Raw genomic sequence first — 10341 nt, forward strand, 5'->3', positions numbered from 1 at the left:
AGGGAAACGGGACTCAAACTCAAGAAGGACAAATGTAAAATTGGGGTGCCTTCTACTGAGTTTCTGGGGTTCAAAATTGATGCTGCTGGGATTCATCCTGCTGAATCCAAACTAAAAGCCATTATGCAAGCCCCTAGGCCAAAGTCTAAGGCCAAACTACAGGCTTTTCTGGGCCTTCTGAATTTCTACAATTCCTTTCTTCCACACAAGGCTAGTGTAGCTGAGCCTCTTCACAGGCTATTAGATAAACAGGCAGTATGGCAGTGGTCACAAACTCATGAGGCCAGTTTCAATGAGGTCAAGGCCTTGCTCACTTCTAACAGTGTACTTGCTCACTTCAATGAGTCCCTTCCTGTGTGCATCGCTTGTGATGCTTCCCCTTACGGGGTGGGTGCTGTACTGAGCCACCTCAGGGCTGATGGAACTCAGGTTCCTGTTGCATATTACTCCAGAACATTGTCTTCAGCTGAGCGCAATTATGCTCAAATAGACAGGGAGGCCTTAGCTGTTGTTGCTGGAATTAAAAAATTCCATGATTTTTTATATGGTAGGCATTTCACGGTCTTCACTGACCATAAGCCTTTGCTGGGACTGTTTACCACACGTAAACAAACCCCCCAAATCATCTCCCCCAGGATGCTCAGGTGGTCTATCTTTTTGTCTGCATATGATTTTTCCCTACTTCACAAGCCTGGGAAGGAAATGGGCCATGCTGATGGCCTCAGTAGATTACCCCTGCCGGTAATAGAGGCTGACCCCGCGCCAGCCATCAATACTCTCTCCATTCAAGCCTTGCCCGAGTCCCCCCTGAGTGCCAGGGATGTAGCCGCTGAATCAGGCACAGATCACACACTCTCACGGGTCCTTTCTTGGGTTTTGTCTGGATGGCCTGAGCACTGTCCTAGTCCTGAGTTTCAGAGTTTCTGGTCTAAAAGGAACGAGTTGTCCACCTCTCAGGGTTGTCTGCTTTGGGGAAGCAGGGTTGTCATTCCCACCTCAATGAGGACTAGGGTCCTAGATTCCCTCCACGAGGGTCATCCTGGCATTGTACGCATGAAGGCTCTTGCATGCAGCCACTTGTGGTGGCCAGGTGTAGACAAAGACATAGAAGCTAAGGTGCATGCTTGCCACCTTTGTCAATGCTCACGCCCTGAAATGCCCCAAGCTCCTGTGCATAGATGGGAGGAAACACAGTCTCCATGGTCTAGGGTGCACATTGACTACGCTGGGCCCTTTCAGGGTCAATTCTTCTTGGTCCTCGTTGACAGCCATTCAAAATGGCTTGAAGTTGTACCTGTCTCTTCCACCACCACTGCAAAGACTATTCAGATACTGAGGGGGATTTTTGCTGCACACGGGCTCCCAGATGTCATTGTGTCTGACAACGGCCCTCAATTCACCTCCTCCGAATTCCAAGCTTTCTTGTAGGCTAATATGATTCGTCATGCCACCTCTGCACCATTCCACCCGTCCACCAACAGTATGGCTGAATGCATGGTGCGCATCACCAAGGACGCCTTGAAGAAACTCACCTACAGAGACTGGCATCACAGGTTGGCTGACTTCCTCCTTTCTTATCGCACCACACCGTCCACTTCTACAGGGAGAAGCCCAGCTGAACTTCGTTGGGGGCGCAAACTGACTACCAAGCTTGACCGGTTGCATCCGGACAGACTGCCTCCTTCTGTCTCACACACCAGGGCACCTAGGCAACTTCTTGTGGGTGCCCCGGTTTGGACTCGTAATTACGGGCCCGGTCATACATGGGTCCCTGCATCTATATCCAGGGTCACAGGTCCTCTACCCTACAAGGTATCCCTGGACAATGGTCGTGTCCTGCGTCGGCACATTGACCAACTTCACCCTAGATGGGACCTTCCTGCTGAGACTCCTGGGTCTTTTCCAGGGGGGGAGGGGGAGCCCTTTGGGCAAAGGGAGGGGCATGGAATGATGCCCATTGCCAATGAGGGAGCCACAAACGGCCCATCCCAAAATTCCGCAATTGCTCCCAACAGGAAGTCAGGGAGCCCAACTAGAACCCAGGCATCAATGCCTACTCCAGCCAGGGAGTCACCCCGGGGACATGATCACTTTTCACCCGCATCACTCAGTACTCCAGTCAGAGAGAATACCCGGGAGCATCCCAACAATCCATTCCCTGCAAGAGAGCTGGCACACACTCCTCCTAGTTGGCCTGACTTCAACCCTATCCCTAGAAGGGGGCAAACACATAGGGAGGTGGTCGAGGAACCAAATCCCGACTACATCACCTGACTACACTCAGGGGACAACTGAGTTTTGGGACAGTACTGAAACCCACACAAGCCCGGACACAGAACGGGATTCAGGGGATAGACAGCCTGAACGGGATTCAGGGGATAGACATTCAGGGGATAGACAGGTCTTGGACGGACCTAGGAGGTTCTACAGAAATGCCCAACAGTGACAGTCACTTAGAAGGGCCAGAGAGCCTACAGCTAGGCAGGACAACCAGGTCACACACTGGAAGAAGCCCTGGCCTGACGAGCCCGGTGGGCAAGCAAGCAGGCCAGGCATTGGAGCACGGCCCTTGGGAGTCACCAAGGCATAACAAGGGGGACAGGCACACATCATCCCTCAGTCAAGGGGTACTTGGCAAGCACCCAGAGCTTAGGAGGTCACAGAGAGCGAGGAAATCTCCTAAGTACTTAGAAGATTACATAACACTATTAGCAAAAAAGAGCCAGTAACAATAGAGGCACAGAGATCGATGGTATTGTGAGCATGGCACTACACTACAGAAATGAGTTATGTGTTATTATAATATAAGGAATAGTTTTAGCCCGGGAGAAAGGGGTGTTATGTCCTGAGCCTCTGCAAGCAGGCTCGGGGCATTGCGGACGGTCCCAGGCAGGTGCAAGCTGCCCGGGACCAGACAGGCTGTCGCCAGTACATGTGCGCATGCGCGGGTGCTGGCGCGCCAAAAGTAACAGATTGACCCGGGAAAGGCCTATAAAAGGAGGCCGAGAGTTTTGGGCATTGCCACCATATTCCAATGTAAGCTGAACTGAAGAATAAAGGTTTCCTGAGAACTACAACTGCTTCTCGTGTCTTACCATTTCGCGACGGACTCAACAGGATATATTTGCAAAAATATCAGACTCAGAGAAGTAGGATAATTATAGATGTCTCTGATTTGATATAGCAAGATTCTTCTTTTTTTATAAAGTTATTGTTTCACAAGCACACATTTCAGGTGGAAATCCCCAAATGTTTCTAGGTGTGAACTTAATTATTTTAATTATAATGATCCACTTTTCCAAATAATATTGTCAGGACTGTAAATAATATTCTCAACACCGGTGCTTACTGTAGTGAACATCCTCATTTTAAATAATGGAGGCAACATATTTCTACATAAGTATAATTTTTATAAAATGAATTATAATTAAAAGAGTGTTTTGGACATCTTTAAGGAATGCATTTAGGTTAAGGCTCAAGTACTGTTAAGTAGGATGATGCAGCAAGTAATTTCAAAAAAGTTAAGGTGCGACTAAAACTAAAGCACAGCACCAAATTAAATGATCTATGAAATGAACTGTTTGTATAAATATGGCATCTTTTGGAATTATCACTCGCAATATTTCTTCTCTCATTCTCTATCTCTCTGATAGTTTGCCATTAGTTAAACTACTAGATCAACTTTTTATTTTCATGAAATTTCATTTCAAAGTCTGAATGAGTATCTGTTTTTATTAGAGGGCTGAATAAAGAACAGAATATTCCAATAATTTATGAATGGATTCAAGTTCCCAACCAAATCATCAATCAAAAGTGGTCCAGCTCTCATAAGCCTTTTCTATCTCAGCCAGTTTCAAAAGCTTTCTTAGCAATTCTGAGATGAATGGTTCCTTGGGGGATTTCTCATGCCTTGTGAAGCCAATCTCTGCATCAAGAATTATATTTTCAATAAGTGATCTATCCTTCAGTTGAACTGTGTTTGCTGTAACTGTATAGAACAATGAATATATTATTTTTATTTATAATCCATCAATCATCTAAGTTTTATCCAGTAATTCTCAACTGACTTACATATTCACTTAGGTATAAAAAAGCCTTTTATTCACCTGTTCTAATAAATAAAGCTATTTTAAGTTCAGATTGGGAAATGTCATTTGAAAAGAGATGTAAGCAAACAAAAAAAGATTTAGGAGAAGACAAGTAATTCAACCATTTCTTCTCTGTGACTGCCCATAAAGTACTGGAAGACAGCTATCATGTCACCCTCCTAATCCTTCTCTTTCTTAGACTAGATATACCTTAACCATTCATCATACAATTTAGTCTCCAGGCATCTTATCTTTGTTGCTTTTTTCTGTACTATTATTGAATCTAAGTATACTACATCCACAGCTTTTTCTTGATCCACTAATTTAGTCATTTTATCAAAGAAGACAATAAGGTTTGTTTGGTACAATCTGTTTTCAGATTGTTAATGCTGGCTTCTGTTAATCACCTTGGTCATTTCTAAATTCTCACAAATCCAATGTTTGGTTATCTTTTCTAGCATTCTAGGAAAAATTAGCTTTCTACATTCCTATGAAAAGCACATTGGACATATCACAATTCAAGGCCATAAATCTGAGTTTCCAAATCCAACTACCTGCTAGGTGGGGTCAACGTGTCCACACACACCCCACCATCTAATGATCCAATGATCTAATGAAAATTTTAAAACAATTTTATAAGATTAATTTGATAAATTCAATATTTTATGAAATTGCTCAATGGAAGCACTAATAGTAAAGCTAAAGCTAATATAGCTTGGAATATAATGAAATTGGAGACAACCCTAATGCTTGGAAAAATGGAACGCAATAAAAAAGAGGCTGAAAACAAACAAGATGTCTAGATAAATTTAAAATACAGGTTTTATAAACTCTCAAAGAAAGAGTGGTCGGTCCTGGTGCAATGGTGTTTATTGGGTCATCAGTGATCAAAGAACAATAGTTTGATACTCTAACCCAGGGGTCTTCAAACTTGGCTGCTTTAAGACTTATGGACTTCAATTCCCAGAATTCCTCAGCTAGCCATGCTGGCTGAGGAATTCTGGGAGTTGGTCCACAAGTCTTAAAGCGGCCAAATTTGGAGACCCCCTGCTCTAACCAGTTGTCTACAATAGAAAAAGAAGTTGTGGTTGTCATCTGTTTCTCAGCCAAAACTGCAGTCTGGGGTATTGGAGATATCTGGGCCATATCTTTCTTAATCTAGATGGTTGTGAATTCTTACTTGAAGTCTTCAAATAATAAAATACAGATCTTATCTTTATGTGAGATATGTTCAATTATTTAGCTAGCTAATTCTAAATAAAATTCTTAAATAAGTCAGATTATTTCTTTAAAAACTTAAATTTTTATACAATACAACTAAATAGTGGCTTAGGCAGTGATGATGATAATGCTGAAGTTGAAGAAGAAGATGATTTTTTTAAAGAAATTTCTTTCAGTTTTAATTTTGATGTGTTATAAATAATAATAATATATTACTGTCATGAGAAATATGACTGGTGTTGGTGTGGGTTTTCAGCTATATTTCTGCCAATCTCCTTTTCCTGCCAAGTTGTACTTCCAATAAGTATACATGAATTTTATTTTTAATAAATGGCCGCTAAATAGTTGTATAAACAGAATGAACTAGCAGCATCTAAGGATTATAATGAATATCTGTTACTGGATGAGTAATAAATCATTTATACTGGCCGGCTTTAGGTCGGCACCATCACCACTGGTGGGTACTGATCAGCAATTTCTCTTGGTGAATAAGCCACACTGTAGTTCTTCCAAAATTTACAGCCTTGAAGCTTCTCCCATGATTATACATCCAGACATCTGGTTTTAGAAATATGACTATAAATACAAGGATAATCATCATGCTTGCTCACTGACCTAGATCACTTTTACAAGACTTTCTCTGATATTAGAGCAGAGTGGCATTTATTCCTATGAAACTGGGGAACAGGCATGATTCTAAATTTAGGCTGCAATCCTATGCCAAATCATTGGGACTCTTTCCAGCTCCATATTAGTCACTGCCAAATAGTTATGCTATGGCTTTAACTGCATGGATCAAAATGTGGGCACATAGAAAAAATTGAAATAATGAAGGCAACTGTACAAAGAAGTTTTAAATCTTTTTATAAACTTTCCCAAACAAGCCATTTAATTCTGTAGTCTTCAGCCCACTAGGATATTTTTGAAGGAGTGGCAAGTGCTGAGTGGAAATGGTTTTAATCATATTTATCAAAGTAGCATGAACCTCAGTTTGTGGATAAACTGGGATTCTAAAGAACACAAAAACTGATAAAGGCAAAATCACCATTAACTTGAAAATGGCTAGATTATAGCTTTTATTTATTAAATTCATTATACACCAATTAAATGTGTCAGGTTTGGAGCAATACACTTTCTATTTTCATTAATGTATGTGTGATTTTAGACATAAAATGGATATTTGCCAACTACATAATAATTTACTATACTCTCACAGAAAAAAGACTTAAATAAGTTATATTTAATTTTTGATAAAGTCTGTAAACACTATGTTCTCCAAGTCTGTCTAACTAAATAGATTTTGGAGTAATATTATCATACTTTTGGTGTCATTTATCAAACTAATTTTATAGCTGCAAACTTTGTCAAGCTTTTCTTGTTTCACTTGGGTTTGAAGTTTGGTTATTCACAGTGGAAATATCTGAAGAAAGGAGAGGAGGCAATGGTGGATGGACTCCAGAGATTTGATACCCTTAATTTATTTGATTTGCTAGAGTAGAGTTTACCAATTGACAGAGAATGAAAGATTCCTCAGATTGTATATGTTAGAAGGCAAAAGTAGCAGCCAGATGGTGAGTTATGTCATATGGTCTTCTTGCACCCAATAAGCTAACCTGCTGCCTTTAGATGCAGGGGAAGACATTAACCCATAGCCAATAGCAACATACAACCTGTGTTTTTTTCTGCTTATCTAGTTGTCTATACAAGGATGGAAAGGAAGAGCCACGAAGAAAGCATGAAGCTTTGGATCAGCCCTGACAGATTAGGAATTATTTGCAGATCCAAGTTATATCCCTATGGGTTTTTCCCCCCAGACTTTTATTTTTATAGCCTAAATGAAGGGAAAACACACATTTTTATTGGAGAATTAATGGAACTTGCTTCTTTACTGAAAATCACTGAATGAGATATCAGTAGATATATCTTCATTCTTCTCATCTGTGGGACAAAACAGGATTCTGTGACCTGTTCTCCAGAATTTTCTGAATACAAACCCTCTGTTTGTAAGAATGATTGCTATTTAAAATATCTTTTTTAAAGACATTTTATTGGTTTTTTTAACATTCTTAAACAAAAAGTACTCAAGACCCACCGTGATGGTTAGGTGGTCAAACATTCAAAAGTGAAAATATATATAAACAACACAACTCAATAAATTTCACTATCCCCTCTCTATTCCCCTCAGTTAACATAATATATTTAAATATTCCATTTCTATTTTAAATTTCTATCACTATTAAACCTGTGTTATAACTTCATCAGTTTACAAATACAATATTTTATATTTAAATCAAAAAATTATAGATTCTAATTCTTAATCTCTCACATCCCTCATTTTATACTTCTTCTTCCACTATACAGTAGATATCTTAATAGCAATAAAATATTGATCAGCCCTATATATATGTAATCCCAAAGTCAATCCATCTCTTTAAAATAACAAAATAATACTAAACCTTGAATCATTCATATTCATTAAACAAAGTTCAGATTTTCTCCAGCTTATAATGCCTTATCATGTCTTTGTTGTCATACAAGAAATCTATCCTAGTAATTTAAAACATTCCATAAATTATTAAAAGCATCCCAATCTAAGCAGTCATCATTTTTGCAATTCCAGTAAATAATAAATTTCATATATTTCCCAAACACTACATAGGTACAATCCAATACATTCTTAATCTATTTAAAATATCTACTCTAATAATCACGCTCCTATATGTATATATATATTTAGTTGCTTCTAACTCTGAATCTTAGTCTTTAAAACAATCCATAAATCCAGTATTGCCTTTTATTCCATTACACAATTTTAAATTTCTCTTTTAAGTCTAATTCTAGGTTTTTTCCTGTACCAAGTAGGTTTCAATAAACACGCTTCCCTTTCAATCAATAAGTCTATTTTTGTTGCTTGGAATGGCCTTTGAAGAAATAAAAGTCCCATCCTATGCATCAGACGTCTGTTTTTCTCCTCTTTAAAATATCGTTGCTTTATAATTTCAAATCTCAGTCCTTGCTTCTTCTCTTCCTCAAAGTTACCGATGAAAGGCTTGTAAAGTAAAATAAGCTTCTCTTTTATCTCATTTGGTTCCTCTTCTAATGTAATTTGGTTTGTACAATAGTCAAGTGTAGTCTGGTCATCCGTTTGCATGTTTGAAGTGAAGTTTCTAGATCTTAGTTCTGAAGTGGATTCTTTCAGTATAGTACAAATTTCTGTAGTGGCCTCATATATCTTTTCCAATATAAGCTTATAATTTAATTGTGAATGCAAATTCTCCATTTTGATAGTAGTTAGTAATAGTCTTTTGTTTTATTTATTTGTTTTGTTTATGGAGGCTGTATTTGGTAAGAGTTAATCTATATCCATCCCCACAATTCCCACAGCTCAGTTTATCTTTTTCCAAAAAAAAAAAAAATGAAGGTCAGGTCTGGTTTTACTTCAAAGAAATAATCAAAAGATGCAATATTAAATTTTCGCCACTAGATGTCCTCAGTAAGTTGAAGAAGAATCTTTTCCAAACAGCATTGCTTTGTTTCTATCTTTAAAAGTATAGAGTGAAAGAAGAAATAATCTTCCAACACCAAATAGTAGTACAGTCCTTAGCAGAACAAAAAAGAGAGAAATTTCTGTATCCCAAAAAGTATGAAAATAAATTTTAATCTTATGAAACGCTTTCTTTCCCAAAAATATCAAAGCTGCTTTTTCTAGCCAGGGAAATAATTCCAACGAAGCTTTTACAGGCAGAAAACAAAGTCAAATAGAGAGAGTAACAAGGAAAAATCTTACCCAGATTCACCACAGGGGTTCTTAACTTAGATGTTCTTGACTTGCAGTCTGAAGCAGCAGGGTGATCGGCCATTTTACTGGCTGATCTTCTTCTCCATCAGCCCTCAGAGATCACCCGGACAGCTGGAGGAGCCGCTGCTTCTCCGCAGCTGAGCCAAAGCCTCTTCGATGGAAGTTGCACCCTCCATGGCAACTTTCGACTTGTATAAGAGTCGACCAGTGGAGGGAAGGCTAGCCGTCGAGGAGACGAGTCTCCTCATGTGGCTAGAGTTGTCGTAAACCGGAACCGGAAGTCCCTATTTAAAATATCGTTTAACAGATTTAGAGAATGATCCGAATAAATCTAGGTATGTTGAGACAGTTTTCATTTCCCCTCCACTTCTCTAATCCTAAAATTCCAAAACTGGGCATGCTGCATTCATCTATAGGTGGGGAATAGAACATTCCTCTGCCGTTGCTTGCAAATGTGCATAGAAAGAGAAGGTTAGAATGTCGAAAAAGAATTAAGGTGATGCAATGAGATTTAATTACTTTGGAGCTGAATGTGAATGCTTAAGACTTTGCAGCTTTTAAAATATATAATAATACAAAGAGAGCAGGTTTATTTCTTATAAACACTCCTGTCTTTTTAAATCCCCTCAGAGGTTCTGCTTCTGATATTACCAATGACAATCAGGTTCTACATATCAAGTAACAAACAATTTTTTACAGAATGTAGAAATGAGTCAAAGATATTATTGTGTTTGAGTGGATGCCTTTCTGTCATAAGGGTAATTGCCAGACAGAAGAAAATAGAAATGACAGCCAAACAGCAGTTTGAGTCATGCTGAAGTGATTCCACACATGGTGGAAAAAGACAAAAGCACCAGCAGTTTGATTACAAAGTTTGCTTTATTTTTAAGTACAAAGACCAAATTTATCACAGGTTATTTGGTGACCTAGTTTGCTGACATTTCAAAGTCTAACATGTCTGCTTTTGTGTCTGAAACTTGGCAGACAAGGACAATCTTTTTCCTGCTTTTCTCCTTAAGTACTATGAACTGATCAGGATTTCAGCAATATTTACACAAAAGAAGTCAATGGGATTAATTTCAAGAAAGGGTAATTAGTCTAAATTTAGAAACACAAACCACGAACCTTTGAAATACAATCTACATTATCCTCATGAGAAAACAAGGAGGACTATAAAATAAATTTGTACCTATTACTTTCTAAAATAATTTATTATTACAGAAACTGAAACTG

General features: G+C 38.7%; 1 long non-coding RNA gene across 1 annotated transcript in view; it reads right to left on the reverse strand.

The window, feature by feature from the left end:
* LOC120317897 overlaps positions 1-9507 on the reverse strand; it is a 34766-nt gene extending 25259 nt beyond the window's left edge. Inside the window, exon 1 of the long non-coding RNA XR_005559332.1 lies at positions 9097-9507. This is a non-coding gene — a long non-coding RNA (uncharacterized LOC120317897). The remainder of the gene's footprint in view (positions 1-9096) is intronic.
* Between the last annotated feature and the right edge of the window lie 834 nt (positions 9508-10341).

The sequence above is a fragment of the Crotalus tigris genome, unplaced genomic scaffold (assembly GCF_016545835.1).
Source record: "Crotalus tigris isolate CLP2741 ecotype Arizona unplaced genomic scaffold, ASM1654583v1 scf7180000019924.707973, whole genome shotgun sequence".
Taxonomy (NCBI): Eukaryota; Metazoa; Chordata; class Lepidosauria; order Squamata; family Viperidae; genus Crotalus; species Crotalus tigris.